At 34.0% G+C, this 22,518-nt stretch overlaps 1 long non-coding RNA gene across 1 annotated transcript in view; it reads right to left on the reverse strand.

The window, feature by feature from the left end:
* Positions 1-277: 277 nt before the first annotated feature.
* Positions 278-22,518, reverse strand: part of LOC116631284 — a 308,230-nt gene continuing 285,989 nt past the window's right edge. Inside the window, exon 4 of the long non-coding RNA XR_004299159.1 lies at positions 278-380. This is a non-coding gene — a long non-coding RNA (uncharacterized LOC116631284). The remainder of the gene's footprint in view (positions 381-22,518) is intronic.

The following is a 22,518-nucleotide window of genomic DNA, read 5'->3' on the forward strand; positions in this document are numbered from 1 at the left end:
ACCTCAAGGAACAGGCAGAACATTCTCTCCCGATTGTTTTAATTTTAGAGAGTTAGCATATAAATAAATTTCACATTTCTGAAAATGAAAAAAATGCAAAAATATTTAATAATAAATTCTAACTCTAACAAGCTCTATGACTTATTTTCCCACAGATATATTCACAAACTTCCCTTTGATCTAGAAAAGAACAAGGGCATTACTAAAATAACTACTGAAATGTTAAAAGTACATGAAATTAGTGTTCTCACAGGCTGGATAGTGATTGTCTTCCTTGTCAATTTCCTCAGCGCCTCTTCATAGTGAAATCTCCGTAGGCAAATTCAATCTTAACACTAGCTGATTTCCTGGATCTCCACATCACCAGTCCCCTAACATGCCTTGAACACACACACACACACACACAGATACAGAGAGAGAGAATGGAAGATCATTTAAAAATGTCAAATGTGGACATAGAAATTGAGAGTTCCTTATGATATAGATGGGCTCATGTACAGAGTTAATATCATCAGTAAAATCCCAAGACCTTGCCAGGGGTGAAAAAGATTGACAATCATATCAGTTATTTTGCATAGAATCAGTAACCATGACTTTAAGTGTAAGTTATACAGGTTCTTAGTTTAGAGAATAATCCTCCATTCAGGCATGCTTATAAAAATGACATGACTGTTAGAAGTAAAGTTCTGAAAGTTGAAAATAACTCTAGAACTTTGCAGTCCCTTACAGTAGCCACTAGTCATGCATAACTTTTCAACTTATTTTTTTAGTTAAAATTAAATGAAATTTAAAACTTAATTCCTCAGTCATACTAGTCACATTTCAACTGTTCAATATCCACATGTACATAGTAGCTACCACATAGGACAGCAAGGGTAGAGAACATTTCCGATGCCTCAGAAAGTTCTATTGGACAGCACTGCTATAGAAAATTAATTTGAAAAAAAAAATCAAAGAGCCCAATCTTCCTAATGCCTAGCATCAAGACTATGGCATTGCAAGCTTAGAGTGGGAAACTGTGCTACCAGTTCTAAAATTTTAATTTCTGGATTTTTCAGCTGGCCAGATGAGATGCTTAAAGCTGGTGTGTCTGGACGATTCTTTGTAGTGTGATGATTCATGGTTTGTGTTCTTACTCTCTACTCTTGCACCAAGATCCTTGAGAAGGAGACTGGAATGCTCCACAGTAAGCAAGTACTATTTCTCACTATTTGTGAACTCAAGAAGAACTCAAGAAGAGAATAAAAGCTTTGCAACACCCTATCAAAAGCCTGGCATAATATATTATTTGGTAGCATAATAAAACTGTAAAACATAATTTTCTTACACAAGTAGCAATAAAGCACTGGAAATATGAAGTCTGCTTAAGAAGACAATAGTCGGTTTATGAGAACCAATAAAGACAATTTGTAGAACCATATAAAAGAAAAAAATGGATTGAAACAGATCTGGGAAACCATGTGATAACTATTAAACTGCTACAATATATTGAGATCTTACAATGTACAAGGTCTTATGTCATTTACCTTTCACAATGATCTGTGAAGGAGGTACAAGTATTATTTGTGAAAAGATGGGTGGTAAAATTTAAGTAATTTGCCCAGTGTAAAGTAGCTGAGTGGAATTAAAAACCAAATAGTATGGCTGCAGAGAAATAAGACTCATGTACCAAAACAAAATCTTTGGTACCAATCAGTACACTATGCCCCAATGAATTACCTAAATATAAGCTAAATAGCTATGAGATTTAGTCCCCCTTTATTCGTCTATTTATATATACAATCAGTGTGCTCTGGACTTCATGTGCAATATTATTTGATCTATTTTTGTGAATCCAAATTTGGTACTTTAAGGACTTTCTAAAATTTTCTCATATTTGTAAAAGACCTAAGTTTTCTCATCCATGAATTAATCTACAATAGTGATATATAGAACCTAGCCCTCATCACTTTTATTTGAATTATCAAATATTAACTTGTTTTTGCCTTAATTTTTGCTTACTTTTTTCCACCATCAAACAAATACATTCTACCATTAAAAAAATAACAGAGCGGTGCCTGGGTGGCTCAGTTGGTTAAGCGACTGCCTTCAGCTCGGGTCATGATCCTGTAGTCCTGGGATCAAGTCCCGTGTCAGGCTCCCTGCTCAGCGGGGAGTCTGCTTCTCCCTCTGACCCTCCCCCCTCTCCTGCTGTCTCCCTCTCTCATTCTCTCTCAAATAAATAAATAAAATCTTTTAAAAAATAAATAAATAAAAAATAACAGAAATCCAAAGTGTCCTCCTCATTCTTATGCATCCTTTCTTTCACTCCTTTAAAGCCAATCCTTTTTCTTAAGCCACTTTATTGTGGTATCATTGACATACAAATTGTTGTACATATTTAATGTACACATCTTGATGAATTTGGGGAAAAGGGAAGCCATCACCACAATCTATGCCATATAGATATCCATCACGTCCCAAAATTTCCTACCTTCTTTATTTATTTGTTATTATTTTGTGGTATAAACACTTAACATAAGATTTATCTTCTGAAGAAGGGTGCAGAGCAGTATTGTTAATGATAGTCACTATGCTATACACTATATTTGGGGACTTACTAATCTTACATAACTGAAACAGAACCAGTCAACAGTGGAGCCAATCTTCTTGAAAGTGTCCTTGGTGTTTTTCCCTCACTACTATTCACTTTTCAGTCATCAGTGTTGCTTCCAATTTACATGCTTTGGAATCCACCCTGCCCAAACCATATCATATAAGTAAAAAAAGTGACCTAATATTGTATTGTGTGACCTAATATTAGACATTATATTATGTTCATCATTTATGAAACTCTCTTCTCCATTAGCTTCAGTTGTATCAACCATCAATTTAATATTCCAGGAAAATTGATTTCCAAGTCTAAATGAATCTCATCATTTTAATAGTAAAATCTGGCCCTTCTACAACTGTTTATTTCATAATCCATTTGCCACATTTAAATAAGGTTTTGAAACAATCTTTACTTCTCTGTCTTCTCCCCTTAATCCCTCATATAAACTCATGTTCTGAGTATGATTGATGCTATGTCTACAATATCTGAGGCATTTGTGCCCTTTTTTTCATCCCTCTGTTATGTCTAGTTATGTGTATAAATAAATTTAGGTTAGATTATTGAAATACCTTGCATCCAATGTATTCTACATATCTACCAGAATTTTCTTTTTTTTTTTTTTTTTTTTAAAGATTTTATTTATTTATTTGACAGAGAGAGAGATAGCGAGAGCAGGAACACAAGCAGGGGGAGTGGGAGAGGGAGAAGCTGGCTTCCCGCCGAGCAGGGAGCCCGATGTGGGACTCGATCCCAGGACCCTGGGATCATGACCTGAGCCGAAGGCAGACCCTTAACGACTGAGCCACCAAGGCGCCCTCTACCAGAATTTTCTTAAACAATAATTTTCAGTATGTCACTCACTTGCTTGAAATGCCTTGGTAATATATTCATAGTTTCAGAATAAAGCTAACTGATGAACTTGACATTTAATATCCATATGCTTTGGTCCAAGTCTATTTAATCCATTAAGATTTCTGTCTTGGCATTACATCTCTAATCCAGTATCCACGATCTATATTCACTGAATTATTTACACTTCTTGATATTGGAAATGCTCTGCCCCTTGATTATGCTCTTGATATAAATTATCATCTCAATCTTCCTGGGATTTCCCTTCTACATCATTTTGCTTACCTGGCAAACATCTTTTATTGGTGTAAAACGCTGCTCAGATGTTGACTTATCTGGCAAGCCTACATGCTTCCTATTTTGAGCCAATAAATGTTGGTGTGTAGGGGCGCCTGGGTGGCTCAGTTGGTTAAGCGACTGCCTTCGGCTCAGATCATGATCCTGGAGATCCAGGATCGAGTCCCGCATTGGGCTCCCTGCTCAGCAGGGAGTCTGTTTCTCCCTCTGACCCTACCCCCTCTCATGTGCTCTCTCTCTCTCATTCTCTCTCTCAAATAAATAAATAAAATCTTTAAAAAAAAAAAAATGTTGGTGTGTATTTCTAGCTTCACTTTATCATTTGCCTATTTGTGCTCTAATACTTATCCAATATATGTTAATTTCTTAAACGCACGTCTCCTTAGATAGACCATGATCAGGATAAGGAATATAGATTAATTGTCCTGGGATCAACCAAACTCAATGTGTGAGGTATTTTGGTTTTAGTATTATTTGGATCATTGTGTAAAATAATTTCTTAAGCATGTGTGTATAAGTTAAAATGAGATGATAACAGCAGAGATTTATAGATTTCAAAAGAGGAATTAAAAAAATGACAAATTTAAAGCTAATTATGCAACTTTTGATGACAAAAAAATAACAAAATAAACCCAAGAATGTGTAAAGATGTTAATAAAAACAAAATCTGACAGGGCACCTGGGTAGCTCAGTTGGATAAGTGTCTGCCTTTGGCTCACGTCATGATCCCAGGGTCCTGGGACCAAGTCCCATGTTAGACTCCCTGCTCTTGGGGAGCCTGCTTCTCCCTCTGCCTTTGCACCTCTGTGTGTGTGTGTGTGTCTCTCATGAATAAACAAATAAAGTCTTTAAAAAAATTCTGAAATCAGTGAAGTGGGGAAACAAAATATAAAGAAAATATCAATGAATCTAATTTTTTTCTTAGAAAAATTTAACAAAAGAAGCATACCTCTGATAAGCCTGAACAAGAAGAAGGGGCAGAAATATGTAGTGTTAAGAATAAAAAAGAACATAGCTATATCTGAAGATATTTAAAACAAAATACTGTAAAAGCAATGTCAGTAAATTAATAATGGACGCATTCCAAAATTTTTTAACTTAGTCAAATTTGGCTCAAATAGAAAGAAAAAGCATGAAGAGGCCCATAAATCAATAAATTAAAGCAGTAAAGCCATTGTTAAAAATGTTGACCCAAAGAAAACATTGAGACCATGTGGTTTTCTAAGGAAGTTCTATCTCACTGTCAAGAATATATTATTCCCATCTTACTGAAACTTTTTCAGAAGCATTTCCAAAAAACACTTCTAACAGAAAAATAAAGAATACTACCCAACTCTTTCAAGAAAGAGTGAAAAATGTTAATGTCATTTACTTTTTTAAGGAATATGTGATATGATCTCAAAAAATACAGAGAAAATATTTGATAACACTTAAAATAATTGTATGATGAAAACTTTATAAATTATGAATTAAATAGAACCTCCTTGACCCAGTAGATGTTAACAACAATAAACGTATTAAGAATATCATTCTAAATGACAAAATGATGGACTCATTCTCTTTATAATCTGGAAAAAAGGAAAAGAAACTCATTTACCACCAAGCCCATTTAACATTATACTGAATGTCCTGTAAATGCAATAAGAGAAAAGGAATAAAAGCTTATGGATTAGAAAGTGAAAAAAAAAAACTCAGAATCTGAAGAATATTTGCTTGCATAAATAGGACAAGATAAACTAAAGAAAAAAGATATGAGAAACAATAGGAGAGTTTAACAAGGTAGTAAGTATTAATATTCAAAACTCTTTTTAGAACTCATCTAGCATTATTTTTTTTCCTTCATTCCTTTCTAGTCATGCCTGCCTTCTTTCTGTTCCACAAACATGCAAAGCCCACTACCACATCAACATCTTTGCATATGCTTTTTTATTCCACGTTGATGTGTCCAAGATATTACATGGCTCCCCCTTCCATTTTCTACAGGTCTTTACTAAAATACCTTCTTCCCAGTGAGGTCTCTCTGGCCATTCTCTTTACCACGGCTGCCCTGGGAACCCTATCATCTATTGGGAGACAATTCTCCATGGGCTCCTCATATCTCTACACAAGTTGTAACGGAGGCACTAAATGATTTTACTCCAGACTACTTTTATATCTTACAGAATGTTTGCATATTAAACAACCTTGAAAGATACAATATTTCCTCCTAAAGTCAAGGACAGATTTGCTTACAGCCTTACAGGATATATAATCTAAGAAATAAAACATATGCATATATATATATATACACATATGTATATGAAATCTAAGAAATAAAACAGATATATATATATAACCTTTAATAATAAATTTCAAATATGCAATAGCTACTTTATTCACATCACTCTCAAATATTGCAATCCTGTTTCATACTCCAGGCTGTGAATTTGACTATTGCTTTCTCTGGATTTCACATACATTTTCCCACTTTAATACTTTACACATGGCATTCCAAGTCTTATGTGGCATCACCTCTTGACCTCCCTATTTTGTTTCTCACTGAGAGCTATCCTCTTTCCCTCTCCCTAACTCCAAACTCTGAATTAAAATTACCCATGCATTCATGGACAGAGGAGAACAATCACAAGTCTACCCTAACCCTTTAAGGGTTGACTATATAATAGCAGAGAGAGAAAACTTGTACATCTTTAAGATGGAAAGACAACCAAAAGAGAAAAAGAGCATGTAAATAGACACCCCGAAAATTCACTACTTAGATAACTTGATTATAACATGTATAGAGGTTTGTGTGAAAGGCAAGGAAAAAGATTCCATGAAGTCGAGAGGCCAAGAGAATGGTTAGTCCTCTCAACATGTGGTATTGGGTTAAGGTTTGAGCTTGCCTTATTTCACTTTTCATATTTTAGGACGGGATGATAGGAACACTGCTTGTTCTTCTTAGCATCTCCAACAACATTCATCACAGAAATTATCATACTGTTTATGTGTACAACATGAACTTAAAGAATGGGTGATTTGATCAATTAATAAATTAATTTTGACCATAGCTATCAATTCTAATATTATTTTTACTCAAAATCACATTAGTCTACCCCTTGTGTGTATTTGCATGACTTTAATTTTTAACTAAACAATTTTGTCTTGTATTCATTCAGATCTTTAAAATATTAAATTCATACGGAGTTGATTTTTTGGATCTTTTGTCCTACATATTTTTCCAATTTTAATCTGGCACAGATTTATCAGTGGGACTTTCAAACCTTAAATTAGATTTGGTTTACATGTCATTCTTAGGAATGTTACGAATTCCCATCTTGTTTACATTTTAGTCCTAACTTTTACATGCTAAAACTTTCTGATAACATGTGAGGTGTTGTAAAACTTTCAATCCAGAAATATTTTCTTAATACTTTGAAAAAATGGTACATATCATCTGGTTTAAAAATATTTTTCAGTCCATTTTCATTCAGATGATAAACATGTTCAAAAGTTTAAGCATATTAAAAAATATTGAATGGAATGAAATAAATTTTCTTGCTCTCCATAAACAAAAAAATATAGCATTATTTAAAAAGAAAGGCAAATATATTAATAAATCACCTAATATTAAACAACTTGGCAGTAGTTAGAAATTCAGGGGTTACAATGGAGAGTCAACGTCTGAGGACAGAGATTATCTGGAAAATAACTCATTATTATGTATAAATCAAATTATAAATTAATCTCACTGACTAGAAAATGTTTTAAAGTCTCAGGGGTATAAGACTTAAGAAGTTTTAAACTGGAATAATAAAATCATGTTTAATATATTTACAAATATCCTGTTTTCCAAGAAATAGATTGTTCAAAATAAATACTAGGACTTAACCCTGATAATGCATTTTATAATGAAGTTAACTGTTTACTATAGGTCTAGACTTTAGCTTCAATGAAATTCATATTTGGAAATCAGTATTAAAAGTACAAGTTACACATAATCTAGGGTATGAGATTCAAAACACATACATATACGTGATGGTTACTTAATATCATAGGAGTTCAGAATAGTGAAACAAATTCCAATAATCATGACAGTTATTAACTCCAAATATCTGATCAAGGGTCCTATTATATGGCGTCTTGCAATCATTTTTCAATAAAGTAATGTAAATTCAATGCAGACAGTATATTTGTGTCTTACAACTATATAACCAACAACTAATACAACATTGAAATAAGGTAGATACTAAAGAAATAACTGAAAGAATAGTGAAAAATGGATGACTGATAATGGAGCTATCAAAAGAGTTGTAAATACCCAACTGGAAAAGAGAATAATCACCATTTTCCATGGCATTTTTTTACATTAAATGTCTAAATTTATGTAACACATCTGTACTTAATGGGCTGAGAGCATGGTTTTAAATTCAAAGACACCAAAATCTTATATATTACTCTATGTAATCTCCACACAAACTATGCACTGAGATTGTTGAGTTGAGCTTTCACTGAGAGAGAGTACAGTATAATATGTTTTGATATCTAAAATCCTTATGATTTGACTTCTGATTTCTAGAAAAGGTTCTCTCTCCTCTTAAGCAAGATAAACAAAATACAAACATGACAAGACAAAGCAAAAATATAGAATCCTATATTGTCATCCAGAATCAAAGCTTAAAGCACCATTTTTTCTTAGTCAGTTGTCCTCCCAATGCTTTTTATTTTGTAACAAAGCAGCAAGTATAGCTGAGATAGACATTGGGTTCTTTATTACTAGATCTGATGAGATAATACCCTACTCCTCTTATAGATAATATGTCTATTGTAAAAGAGGAAAAATCTGTGTTTACTACCTTGCCAGTGTGCCAAACTAAGTATTAACGATAATCCATCTTCTTTACCTGAGAGAGAAAACACCATTTTGCTGGAATGTTACAGTGGAATAATAGTATTACAATGATAATGTAACAGTTTTATTTTTATTTTTTACGATATAACATTTTTAGTTATCTTTAATGAAAAGCCAAAGATATTATTAAAGTATAAGATTGAGAGAATTTGCCTGTGTGTTTGGCATTTGGGCCTGTAATACAGGAAAGATTTAAAAAATGTGAGATGGTAAATGGACTGTATTGTTGAAGTGATGAAAAACTGAAAAATTCAGTGGAGTGTCCAAAATTGCCAGCTGGAAAGGAGACAGAAGGCAATCAACAGTCTGCATTCAGAAGGAATCCTGATGTGTTGATGTAATAGCCTGATAATGAAATGATTTGCCTGCCTCTACTTACAAAGAACTCTTTGATTCTTTGAAGTGGGATGCTTTGGAGATCACATAAACATGGCCTAACATAAAAATTGTGTGTTTAAGTGTATTATATCTTCTCCATAAACATCAATTCAAACTAATCTGTTACAAAGGTTTATGTATTTATTACACATATTAGAATTGAAGATTGTTTAATATCTGCTACTTGCTCTGCATTAAAATCAAACTGCACTTAGAGACATTCTTTGGGAAAACAACAATAACTCAAAACTGAGTAACAACCCTGTCTAGACTCAAGTAAATACATTGTCACCCAATTTCATGAATAGATAATAGAGTACTTGTTAGAAGCATGTGATAGACACATCAGAGTAAAACTTTGCCAGATCTGGAAAATGTAGAAATAGCTTCCTTGAATCCTTTGAGGAACTCAGTAGAATATGAAGAAAAGTGGAAAGACAAAGACAAAAGAGAAAAAATAAGAATATAAACTTCAAAATGAGTGCAGTTAGAAAACGAGTAAGCCTAAATTATGAAATGTGAGGTATCCTTAAACGCTCTCAATATAGCGTATGATACAAATTAGTGTTCTTCATCAATTATCCAATGAACCTAACTAAGCATCTGCCATTAGAATCCTTTCTCAGCCACTTACCAGCTGTATGATATTGAACAGGTTTCTGCTGTCTCATCATTTAGTACCTACTGGATGTCAGGCCAGGCACTAAGGATATAAGTAAATAAAAGCAGAATGGTCCTTGCAATTACAGAACTTACCTCCCTGTGGGGGTAAATAAATGACAAACAAAAACAATGAAATAATTTCAGGGAATTATAAATTTTGTAAAGAAAAAACTGGTACAGAGGATAGCTGGTGACGTGGAGGAGGATAGTTTATTATGTGATTAACACTGCCTTAAGTAGCTTTCATGTGAAGTGGTGTATCAGGTTTAATTAAATGCAGATATGTACCAAGGTATCTCTGGAGGGGTCAACACTCTCCCAACAGCCATTCCAGATCTGCCAAAATGTCTGAGTAGTGAGAAAAGATGACTCCTCCTTTCATACTCTGTCAGTTTAAATTCACCTCTAATAACTGAAATACTTTGAAACAACTTCTTAAAAATGACTTGGTATTAATATAGGCAGTAGAAACTTTCTTTTTTAAAAGATTTTACTTATTTATTTGAGAGAGAGGGAGAGAAAGAGAGAGAGCAAGCATGAGCAGGGGAGAGGGGCAGAAGGAGGAGAAGCAGGCTCCCCACTGAGCAGGGAACCCAACACGGGGCTCCACCCCAGGACTCTGGGATCCTGACCTGAGCCGAAGGCAGATACTTAAGTGCCTGAGCCACCCAGGCACCCCCAGTAGAAACTTTCTTGTAAATGGTATCAAGCACCCTAAATACTCTGAGATTTTTGCTTTACAAACAGCTCCAATCTTGTTTTAGGCACCAATCCAAATGCTGCTTTCCACATGATATTCCTCTTAAAACACAACTCTAAGATTATAGAAAGATTAGGAAGTAAGATTGTGTAGTGCATTGATTTGAAAGATCTTTCCGGGGGTGCCTGGGTGGCTCAGTCAGTTGAGCGTCTGACTGTTGATTTTGGCTTAGGTCCTCATCTCAGGGTGGTGAGATCTAGCCTTGTGTGGGGCTCTGCACTCAGCATGGAGTCTGCTTATCCCTCTCCCTTCCCCCATTTTTACTGTCTTTCTTTCTCTCTCTCAAATAAATAAATAAAATCTTAAAAAAAAAATTTCTCCCCAAAGAAGTCAATTTTAGGATTTGCACCAATCACCTTAGAAAATATTTGATAAAATTATATTATTTATATTATTCCATGTAAGCAATAATGGAGTGTGGGTAAGGTCATAATTCTGCTGTGGGAGTGGAAAATAATGTAAGCCTTTGAAAATGCTCTTAACAACACAATGGAAATAAAAGTAAAATCCAGCTCATTGTACCCCTGTCAGGTTTAACTGAGATAATCCACCTAAAATGTCAGTGTCTGGCGCATAGTGAGTGTACAAAAATATGTTAGCCATTATTTTTATTAAAATACCTATTTTTCAGAATTTATTTTAATCTAGTCAAAAATTCAGACAATTTTTAGTTTTTCTTTTCTACATTTAAAAATCTGTGTTGGGCGCCTGGGTGGCTCAGTTGGTTAAGCGACTGCCTTCGGCTCAGGTCATGATCCTGGAGTCCCGGGATCGAGTCCCACATCGGGCTCCCTGCTCAGCAGGGAGTCTGCTTCTCCCTCTGACCCTCCTCCCTCTCATGCTCTGTCTCTCATTCTCTCTCTCTCAAATAAATAAATAAAATCTTAAAAAAAAAAAAAAATAAAATAAAATAAAATTCTGTGTTTTGGAGGTATATGTCATATGTAAATAAGTGATAATTAGAACAAAAACATACACATGCCATAGTAACTTCTATCTCAGCATGCAACAAACTTTCTTTGAGAATTGTTTTTTTTTAATCAGTCCTAAATCTCTGTGTCACTCTCTGCTATAAAAAATAAAAGATGTGGAATAATCCATTTCACCTTTCCCCCCCCAGATTTATTATGAAGTTTTTTGACTATTTTATGTTACTTCTAAGGTTCAGTCTATATCTATCATTCTCTACTTAACTTATGACTTGGACAGTAAAAGTATTGGAAAGGCATTCTTAGAAATGTCAGAATAGTTCTCCATATAAAACTGATACAATAGCATTTTTTTTTGTTATCACCTAAAAACAAACTGTAACACTTTGATGACTGAGTGGAGGCTTTTATAATGATAAAGATTTGTGAAATATGTGAACTGTGTCCTAGAGAAAGCTTAATCCTGGATATGAGAAGGTAAGTAATTACTCCTCTCTGTTCTGAAACAGGGTTCAAAGAAAAATCGAAGCACAGCTTACCCAAAATCAAAGACCTGCTTCTGCTCACGCAATAACATTGTAATTAGGGGGTATAGCTCAGGGGTAGAGCATTTGACTGCAATAACATTGTAATTAAGCACCGTTTTGGGACTGATTTCCCCAAATGACAAGGGACACTCTCACTGCCAATGGTTACCGACTCTCACGTGTGGTTAGAAATAAAAGATTTCATCTACTATGAGATACTGTTCCTGCAATGATGTGGCAGGGAAGGTCATCTCTACAGCTAATCTTGGAAACCCCTCTTGATATATTTTACAAGAGATAATCACTTTGAAGATACATGGAAGTTTCCTTTTATTGACATATGCATTTTTTTTTTTTTTTTGCATTCAAGAACTAAATTATTCTCTACCCTGAGATTTAAGAATAACAATATCTGATGGTCTTCACATGGGAAATTTTCATGTACCCAGGAAAAGCAGATACAAATACAGTGTGATAATGATAAAATTAAAGTACGTGTATAACTCAGTGATTGGATAAAAGAAATAGTTAACTAGATCAAGGAATGATGAACATTTTTTAGTAACCAGGTATTAGAAATGAGTCTCAAAGGGCAAACAGGAGCTCACATAAAAAAAGGAAGAGTGGAGTGTTGTTTGGAGATGTGGAGGGAAGTGAGGACAGTGGGTTGGTGGAGATTTCAGGGAAAAGAAAAATCAAATGGGTAAGGCAACTTAGCTAGTACAGGAGACCTCAGAAAGTGCCCACAAGTTGTTGAAGACCCTATGCATATAAATGCAACTTGGTGAATATATCATGGAGCAGCTACACTGAAATTATAGGCCTACTTAATATTTATTATCAAAGATGAATAATTTTGGATAACAATTCTTTTCTAAAGATTGAAATTAATACTTCTGGAATATTAACAGATAATTCACTTTTTTTAAACACTAGTAAACATCCAAACAAATTCCATATATTTGAAATTCATCTCCAGAAATTAACATAAAAGTAGTCGGTGAAATATTTAGTAATAAAAATGAAGAGTATAGAAGGTTAAAACAATAAAACAGGGGCGCCTGGGTGGCTCAGTTGGTTAAGCGACTGCCTTCGGCTCAGGTCATGATCCTGGAGTCCCTGGATCGAGTCCCGCATCGGGCTCCCTGCTCGGCAGGGAGTCTGCTTCTCCCTCTGACCCTCCCCCCTCTCATGTGCTCTCTCTCTCATTCTCTCTCTCTCAAATAAATAAACAAAATCTTTAAAAAAAAAAAAAAACAAAAAAAAAAAACAATAAAACAATTAGTTTTGCCTGGCCACCTTATATGTTAGCTTTAAAGGCAAAAGACCTTGTTTGTTGAAACATCCTGGAGGACATTATATGAAGTGAAATAAGCCAGATATGACAGAGAAAGACTCCATAACCTCACTTATATTTAGAATCTTAGAGTCAGTTACATAGAAACAGAGAGTAGAATGGTGGTTACCAGGGGCTGAGAGGTGGGGGAAATGAGATGTTGAACAATGTGTACAAAGTTGCAGTTACACAGGATGAGTAAGTCTAGACATTTAATGTGTAACATGATATTTATTGTTAATAATACTGTATTGAATACTGGAAATTTGCTAAGAGAGCAGATTTCAGGTGTTTTCATCACACACACACAAAAGGTAACTTTGTGAGGAGATTATATGGTAATTAGGTGGCCTGTAGTAATTATTCCATTAAGTATATTAAAACATCATGTATATCTTAAATACATACAATTTTTATTTTAAAATAAAACAAAAGATGTATATATTTTGAATACATACATATGAAATAAATATATATTATAGTACTAGTAATATATACTAATTATATATTTTATATATAATATTATATATAAATATTATACATAATCAAAAGTATAGAAAGTGACTTAAGGAAAGTCCAATTAATAATCAATCTGGTAACTTTTTGAAAGAAAAATAAGATTTTAATATCTCACATTCCAGGAATATCTATTTTTGTTAACATATAGAATTACATAATACAAACCTAAATTCCAAGGCAAGTAGTTCAGAATTAAGCAAAAGCCTGAGCAATCCGAGCTAAACTGATTATCGGCATTAGTTCAATGAGGAACCCTGACCGCTTCAAACAGACAAAATGAGATAGATGTATTATTCTCTGTTCTGACATTATTTTTTAAAAAGTAAACAAAATTATGCTAAAACTTAAGTATTGAAAATGATATGCAAATGCATTACAAATATTCATTAGCTCAATGGTAAACAGAAAAGTTATGATGATCACATAATGATTATAATGCTAGTCCCTATTTAGAAACATGTTTAAGTTAAAAAATATATACATTTTGTCAAGGACAATAATGATTTTTAGATCATATCTAAGTAAGTGAGATCACAATTCACTCTATGTGTTAGTGCTCTTGAGCTGCCATAACAAAAACTATAAACTGACTGGCTTAAACAACAGAAATGTATTTTCTCACAGTTCTGAAAGTTGGGAAGTCTAAGATCAAGGCACTAAATCCTATCCTTACAACCCCACTTAGCCTTTAGCCTTTATCATTTCCTCAAGGAACTTATGTATAAGTATAGTCACATTGGGAATTAGGACTTCAACATATGAATTTGGGAAGATGAACACAAACATTCAGTTCTTAACACTATAGAATTTAAAAACTCCTCTTACCTTATGTTCAAATTTATAAATTTGCCGAATCAGTCGAGAGTCTGATGCTTAACAGACTGAGCCACTCAGTTGGTTTTTATAAATTTTTTGATGAAAAGTAAAAATTAACCTGGCTCTGACCTGTGAGTTTGTATTATTGATAGCCTACTCGATGGTCAAAAAATATGATTTGGGAAAAATGTTTTTTAAAGAGAACACCTGACAACAATTGTCAAGAAAAGGATTTGCCAGATGATCTGCAGGCTGATATCAATACTTCACACATGATTCTTCATATGTTAGTAACTGAAGGAGCTAATAATATACCTCAGATATTTAATATAAACAAATCATACTAAATCAGCTGTCTCCTCAAAAAAAAGACATTTCTTTAAGTTTTAAAATGGAAAGATTGTTTTATTGTCATAAATATTGCAAAATGTAATGCATCTGTGGTTGTCCATGGAATCTACCTCTCCTCCGAGGTGGTCTATAAAATTAAAAACCAACCAACCAACAAAATGAGAAAATTAAATAATTAAAATTGCTAAACAACTCTGCTGAAGTCAGGGTGAAATGGAGCACTCAACGTGCATCTCTGCCAAATGCTTTATGTTTCTACATATTAATAAGTAAATGGCCCAGGGGCAGCCATGGTAGCATGCCATGCAATTCTCTCTAAGTAAGAAATTGCCAATAAACTATGAGAACTACATTTAGCCAACAGCTTTCCAGTTGCGGTGTCTTTAGGATTTGCCAGTACATTTGATCAAAGGCCATGCTTTCCTGAGGTGGCTCCAGTCTATGGGTGACCATTTCTGCTCAATCTGTGATTCCTGTATGGGGCAAACTTTGTATCTGTGTTCCAGTTGGGCTGGCCAAGACTTTCACAGAGCTGTGTGGCAGTCTGATGCTCCCCTACTCAGCCACCCAGTTGTCTATCCTTCCCTATTCCTTCCAAAGATGTCAGACTTGCATGATTTATGAGGGCTTTCTCTGCTAACTCCTACTCTATCTTTTGTTTAGCTTTTCATAGATGTTACCCCTCTTAAATCTGCTGGACTTCTATTTCTTGGTATTTACTTTCTAGAGCAAGACCTTTGATGAAATAAGATCCATAATTTTGGCCAAATTCATAAAAGAATAATTCTTATTATTTTATCCTTGTACTTTATTATTTATTTATTTATTTATTTATTTATTTATTTTAAGATTTTATTTATTTATTTGACAGGGAGAGACACAGCCAGAGAGGGAACACCAGCAGGGGGAGTGGGAGAGGGAGAAGCAGGCTTCCTGCCGAGCAGGGAGCCTGATGCGGGGCTCGATCCCAGGACCCTGGGATCGTGACCTGAGCTGAAGGCAGGTCTTCAGCTCGGGTCTTAACGACTGAGCCACCCAGGCACACTCCTTGTACTTTATTTTATTCCTCACTTAAAAAGAATGTAGTTATAGGCAAATTTTTAAATTTGCTGAATCATTTTCTGCCTATTTATAGATATATATACATTTTAGAATACTAGAAATACTTTTTATTCCACTATATTTGAAAGCCTCTCACTTGACATTAATATGTTTCCTGAACTAAATCTTACATGATTTATAGTACCATTCATCTTTCCGTGGATTTATTTGTATAAAACACAATGTGTGTCATGCATTTGTTTCTTTATCCACAAAACCAGTGAACGGGCTGGGCAGAAACCAGCCTGGGCAGAAGGTTGGATACTTGGAATTTTATGTCTTGAATCTCATATTGGTTTAACACAATCACAAATTATACTAGTAGGAGATGACTGGGTCATAATTACAAGGTCTAGACTTTTTAACAATTACAGGTTTGAAAATATTTGGAAGCTTATATTCAAGTTATAATGAATTATTCACATTTTGTTTTAAAATTGCATTAGTCAGGATTCTTCCTGTATATGTTGCCAAATTTAAGAATTTTTTGCTGATCTGATAGGTGAGAAATGAAATTCCAGTGTAGTTTTAATTTGTGTATGCCCTATGCTGACATGGGTTAAACATTGTGTACATTTAAACATATCTTGAGCTGGCAATAAATAATACTGGCAGAATTAAAACCAGATTATAGTCCATCTCTAGGGATTTATAAAAAACGTCTGTGGTTGTATTACTTAGAAAATATAATTACTGTGTTAAGAAATTAAAACATAAATATTTAACTTAATATGAAATAATAAAATTTATTATTTATTAAAGTGCAAAATTGAGATTGTTTTCAAGATTGACAATTTGGTTTTGAATTATCCAGCACATTTAGTACATCTGTGACATAGGAAACTATTTGAGATATATATTTGTGATAGATGAGTCTTAAAAAGTTTAATGATTTAAGTTAAATCACTCTACCTCACTCTGTGTTCAGCATTTATTGAATCTATTGAAATTGGAAAGTCTTAAGATAGGAAGGAGAAATCCAGGAGCGTTTTGCATTCATCAGTTCCTTATGACAAGGAAAATTAATGATCACATTTTTAGGCTTTTCAAAAATTTGATTTCTGTACTTTTTGACATAAGCAATTGATATTGCTGTGTTTTAAGATTCACCTGTAGTCAAAGGTACTGCTGTCCTTGTCTTGAGGACATCTTGAGCATTTTTACTTTGCCCACCGACTTTCATAAAAAAGTTTTTTTATCACTGATTTCTTCTCATCTTGTGCAGTTTATTATTATAACATAAATATGCATTTCTGATGTTATAATATATTGTGGACATTTTTCTTATGAGTTCTTTGTATAGAATTCATATATTTTATTTTTTATCTAGACATCAATGTATCAATTAAACTTCATTTTTGTGAATTATTTGAAACAGTATGTATATTAAATAGTGTATAATAAAAATTTTGCTACATTTTATAGATCTTAACATTTCATTTGACATTCCAGAAATCTAACTCTAGCAAAGTATGTTTTCTGAAAATACCTACATTACTTTATTACCTCTTTAATTCTGATAACCAAACTTATTAAGCTAATGTAAAGGATGAAAATTCATTTTCTTTAATTGAAATTACGTGTTACTGAATAAACTATATATAAATACCTTAATAAACAATCAAAGGTTGGTTCCAAGCGGAAAAGTACATTATTAAACATTAAGTGCTCTCTTTGCTTACTAGACTTCACATCTATTTTTATAAAACAAAGGTTTATAATTGCTGTGAAAATGGTTGAATTTTTTTTAGCAATTTTCATTTATATATTGAGGCCACTACATGAATGTGACCTAAGAAGCTAATTTGGCATTTTAATCATCTACATTCTATGTAAAAGACATAACCTATTAAACCATTTCAAATTATCTCTTTTCTCCCAATGTTTTCCTTTGTCCCACTATCTACTATTTTCATGCGATTTTCTTCATTATAGATATATTTGTATTTGTTTTAAATATATTTAGGTTATAAGATTCTCTGCAGTGTCTAGTTTACAATTTTTTTGCCACTCCTTTAAGATGATTTTGATGTATCTGTTTCCAATGTTTCTTTGTAATTTTTAAACTAGGTAAGTAAAAATACAGTTGTTAATAGATAATCACAATAAAGAGAGAATTGATGCCTTTGTATGTATTGCACATTGCAGAAGGGCTTTTGATATTGTTGCATTATTCAAGTATAGTAATTATTTCTTTGCAGCCTGCTTTATAGTTAAATACAATCAAGGTTTTTGGGGTTTTTTTTTGTTTTGTTTTGTTTTGTTTTGTTTTGTTTTTTTGGCTTGGGAGAGAAAAGGAAAGGGAGAGAGATCCCTTTAGTTGAATGTGATAAACCACAAGATGAAGAAGTATCAGGTATCAAGTCTGCAGCGTGCCATTTGCTACCTTGGGTCACATGGTGTTTTTACATCAGAGCATTTTCCCCTGAGAATGGAAGTAGCCCATGGAGATGAAGTGTTAATGGCACCTTCTGGAGTATGACCCAGCTGGGCTTCCCTCCTGCCAAGGAACCTGGTAGAAGGGCAAGGTTGGGTTTCTTTTTAATAATCATTTGCATCTAGGGTGTGAGAAATGAAGTTGGAAAGGCAGCAAGGGTCAAAGGATGAAGACTTTTGTATGCTATGTACAACTTCTGAATTGTGTGCAAGTGTGATATGGTCATGCTCACTTTACTGAATGGTGGCTGTGGCAGCAAAGGTTCAGTATTTTAGCAATCCAGGAGAAGGTATGGTTCGTGCCTACACTAATGTGGTTTTGGAATAGAGGTGAGGTTCAGGGGGGTGAGGTCCGAAGCCAATGACCAAGACAGAATTCTTGAGACGTCTTGGGTGCAAAATGGTGTTTTATTAAAGCATGGGGACAGGACCCTTGGGCAGAAAGAGCTGCTGCACTGGGATCTTGAGGAGTGGTGATTATATACTGGGGAGTTGGGGGAAGTAAGGAAAAGGGAGGTTTCAAAAGAACTTTCATATGCTAAAGAGGACTGACCTACAAGATACCGGAGGCCTTGCCATTGTCGAGTTAAGGTTGTTTTCCCCTCTAGCAAGGTTTTAACATTAAGACAGTTGGGAGATTCCTGGAAGAATGTCACACATGCCCCACCCAGGAGTGGGAGGTGGGGGGAGGTTGCAGGATGTCAGGTTATGCTTTGTCTTCAGCTGGCCTGCGGCTCCCTCATCATACACCACAACAGTAGCACAAGGAAAGATGGTCAGGGACTAGTTTATAAATGTGTTTAGAAGTTAGCAGTAAGACTTAAGAATTAGGAATTGTCAATGACCCAGTGCAGTGAAATTGGAAAAGACAAGGTTTATTATTCACAAATCCTGGAGGATACAGTGCACTCCCAGAGCCACGTGGTGAGGTCAAAGGAGGTGGAGGAGGGGGAGGACCTGGGGTTCTGTCTAATTGGGGTCAAAAGTGAGGTGCTTAGGGTTTCATGGGTTCACTCTTTATTGGTGAATCTAAAACATAAGAGCAGGAATGAAAGCATGTAAAGAAAAGGCAGAGTAACTCAAGTGGTCAGTTACCTAGGTCAACCAGGGCTTTTTAAAAAAGAATTTCATGGTGGGTCATCCCAGATCTTTATCTAGTTGTGTAGCTGGCAGTAAGTTTATTGAAGATGGATGTCTTTGAAACAAATGCCTTGGCAATTAAATGGTTGATGTCAGTTACTTACATTACATTTTTTTAAAAAGTTTATTGTCAGACACTTTCATTGCACTGGGTCATTGCCTCTTCTTCATTATAGATATATTTTTTTTAATTGATGGGATTTTGGGGGAGGGATGCCTGGGTGGCTCAGTCAGTTGAGCACCCAACTCTTCACTTCAGTTCAGGTCATGAGCTCAGGTTTGTGGGATCAAGCCCTTCGTCAGGCCCTGTGCTCAGTGCAGAGTCTGTTTGTCCCTCTCCCTCTGCTCTTCCCTCTGCTCACACATACTCTCTCTCTCAAATAAATAAATAAATAAAATATTTAAAAAATGGATCAGGGGTTGAGTGTTAAGTATAGCTCTATTTATAGACCAGAGGGTTAAAAAGTTTTTGTAGTTTGCTGTGATAGATCTAATTATTGTTCCTTATTCTTCACTCTCTCTTGTTGCTGATTTGTGAATCAATATCCTTTATCTTGAGACTTTTTAGTAGTCTTGAGAATATATGTCCTTGTCCCATTGATGTTCACTTTTACCAAGACTTGCTTTTGCCATTGCAATGTTAGTTTGTGAAGTGTAAACAGAGGGTTTAAACCAGGGAAGACATTGCATTGTACTTTCGTATTACTTTAGCCTGCATAGGAAGAAAGTCAATTGATCCAGAATGAAAGATGGGTAAAGCAGGTCTGAAACATGAAGCAGGCCACCCCAGTCAATCTATAGCCTCATGAATGAGAAATAAATGTTTGTTGCTCTATGCTAATGACCTATTTTATATTTTTAGTTTATTGCAAAATTGAGCAATACACTCACATAGGAAATATCTCAGTTTCCCCAAACCAATGATTTTGAACAATGTTTAGGAAAAGTCTTATTGAAAAAATAATGTTATACTTGAGTATACCATTTTAGAGAAACTGGCAGCAGCTGCTAGAATTTTAGAATTTTTAGAAATGTATACATATATGCATGTATATAGGCATATATGAATGCATACATATACAAATATGTATGTATATATAGATATGACATATATCTGATAATACACCAACATTTATGAGTGTGACAGTATAGGAAACAAAGAGTGTTGCAAATTAGCAATCACAACAAATGTTAAAAAAATCTATTTTAATAAATTCATCATTTTTCAAATTAGTTTAACAAAGATTCAGATGTGATAGAAAACAAGTTAGCATAGGTAAAATTGCTAATATTTAAAAATCAATGTTTAGAAAATATGATTTTTGATTAACACTACTTCATAAAAATAACTTTATAGTGTATATTATCCCATTCATACATCGTCTGATTAATTCATCCATTAAAATCATTGAGTAATTCCTGCTAAACATTCATGGTAACTGAAGTTAGAAGGAAAAAAGTATAAAAAATGACTTCTGTTCTCAGGAGTGCTTCCAATTAATTTTGTGAGAAAAATACTCTACAGTTTAAGAAAGTACATGATTAAGTAAAAATAGGTATTATGAACATTAAGTTGGATAGGAATTTCAAGAAAGGAAATAAACCACTGATTAGAAACTATGAGTAGGGCGTCTGGGTGGCTCAGTTGGTTAAGCGACTGCCTTCGGCTCAGGTCATGATCCTGGAGTCCCTGGATCGAGTCCCACATCGGGCTCCCTGCTCGGCAGGGAGTCTGCTTCTCCCTCTGACCCTCCCCCCTCTCATGTGCTCTCTCTCATTCTCTCTCTCTCAAATAAATAAATAAAATCTTTAAAAAAAAAAAAAAAAAAGAAACTATGAGTAAATATTCTCCTCCATAGTACACAGAATTTGAGTTTATAACCTAGGACATGTTAATTTCTATTACCATGAATTTTGTTACCAAGTTCATTTCTGCTTTTCTAATATGCTTTTCAGACTTCTAAGTCACAAATAGTGCATTTTATTATGATTATTTTTTTTATAGGCTTTACTTATATGTACAGGGTAAGCTCTTTGGTCTGGAGATTGTTTATCAGTGCCATTCAAGAATGCTGCCTACCATTTTAAACTAACCTGGAAACCAGGTAAGAAATTTGGGGAATATCACTGCATTTCAACAAGCAATTTTATTCATGATTTCTGATTATTCTTTTATACCAAGGTAATACTTTGAAATAATTAATAATGTTTGGAGGAAAAATGTCAGTGCTGATTGTCTCCTTATACTTTTCCCACAACAGCTGAAAAACACCTGAGATTCAAATAGCTTTGTTCTATCTTGTATATTTACTCTTGTTCTAGTATTTGGCCCGGGAAATTCACCGCTATATTAGTAAGTATTGTTTTTATTAATTCAGTCTACAATGAGAAGACTTCCTAAGCAGTGTTCTTGATATATCTGTTTATTCAAGTAGTCTTTATAGTTGACATGGGCTTATTTAACATTACATCCTTTACAAATTATCTGGTGACTAAATAAAAATATTGTTATGTAATTCTTAAAAATGTGTGATAATTGTCTTTATAGAATGAAAATTCTATGTTGAAAATATAATAATCATGTTTATATTATCTCCAAATTCTAGTGTAAAATAATCAATATGCTGCTGTATTAATTTCATCAAAAGTATATTAACTTGTAAATACTAGTCATTATTATAAGATATGCCAGGAATTTGAAAATATCACATCTATAAATTTAGTTCAGGATCACAAATGCTTAATTCGGTTCAGTTGAAGATTATGTACACTACTAGATGCGATAAAGAGTAAATATTTAACCAGGAAATTTTATTCTTCATGATATCTTCAAGACCTAAAGGCATTTATCAAGGATAATAATACATTTAAAATGACATATCAATGACAAAATAATGTTCCCATGTGATATTGCAATGGAAAAAGGGGAATCAGG

The sequence above is a fragment of the Phoca vitulina genome, unplaced genomic scaffold (genome assembly GCF_004348235.1).
Source record: "Phoca vitulina isolate PV1807 unplaced genomic scaffold, GSC_HSeal_1.0 scaffold5, whole genome shotgun sequence".
NCBI classification, from domain to species: Eukaryota; Metazoa; Chordata; class Mammalia; order Carnivora; family Phocidae; genus Phoca; species Phoca vitulina.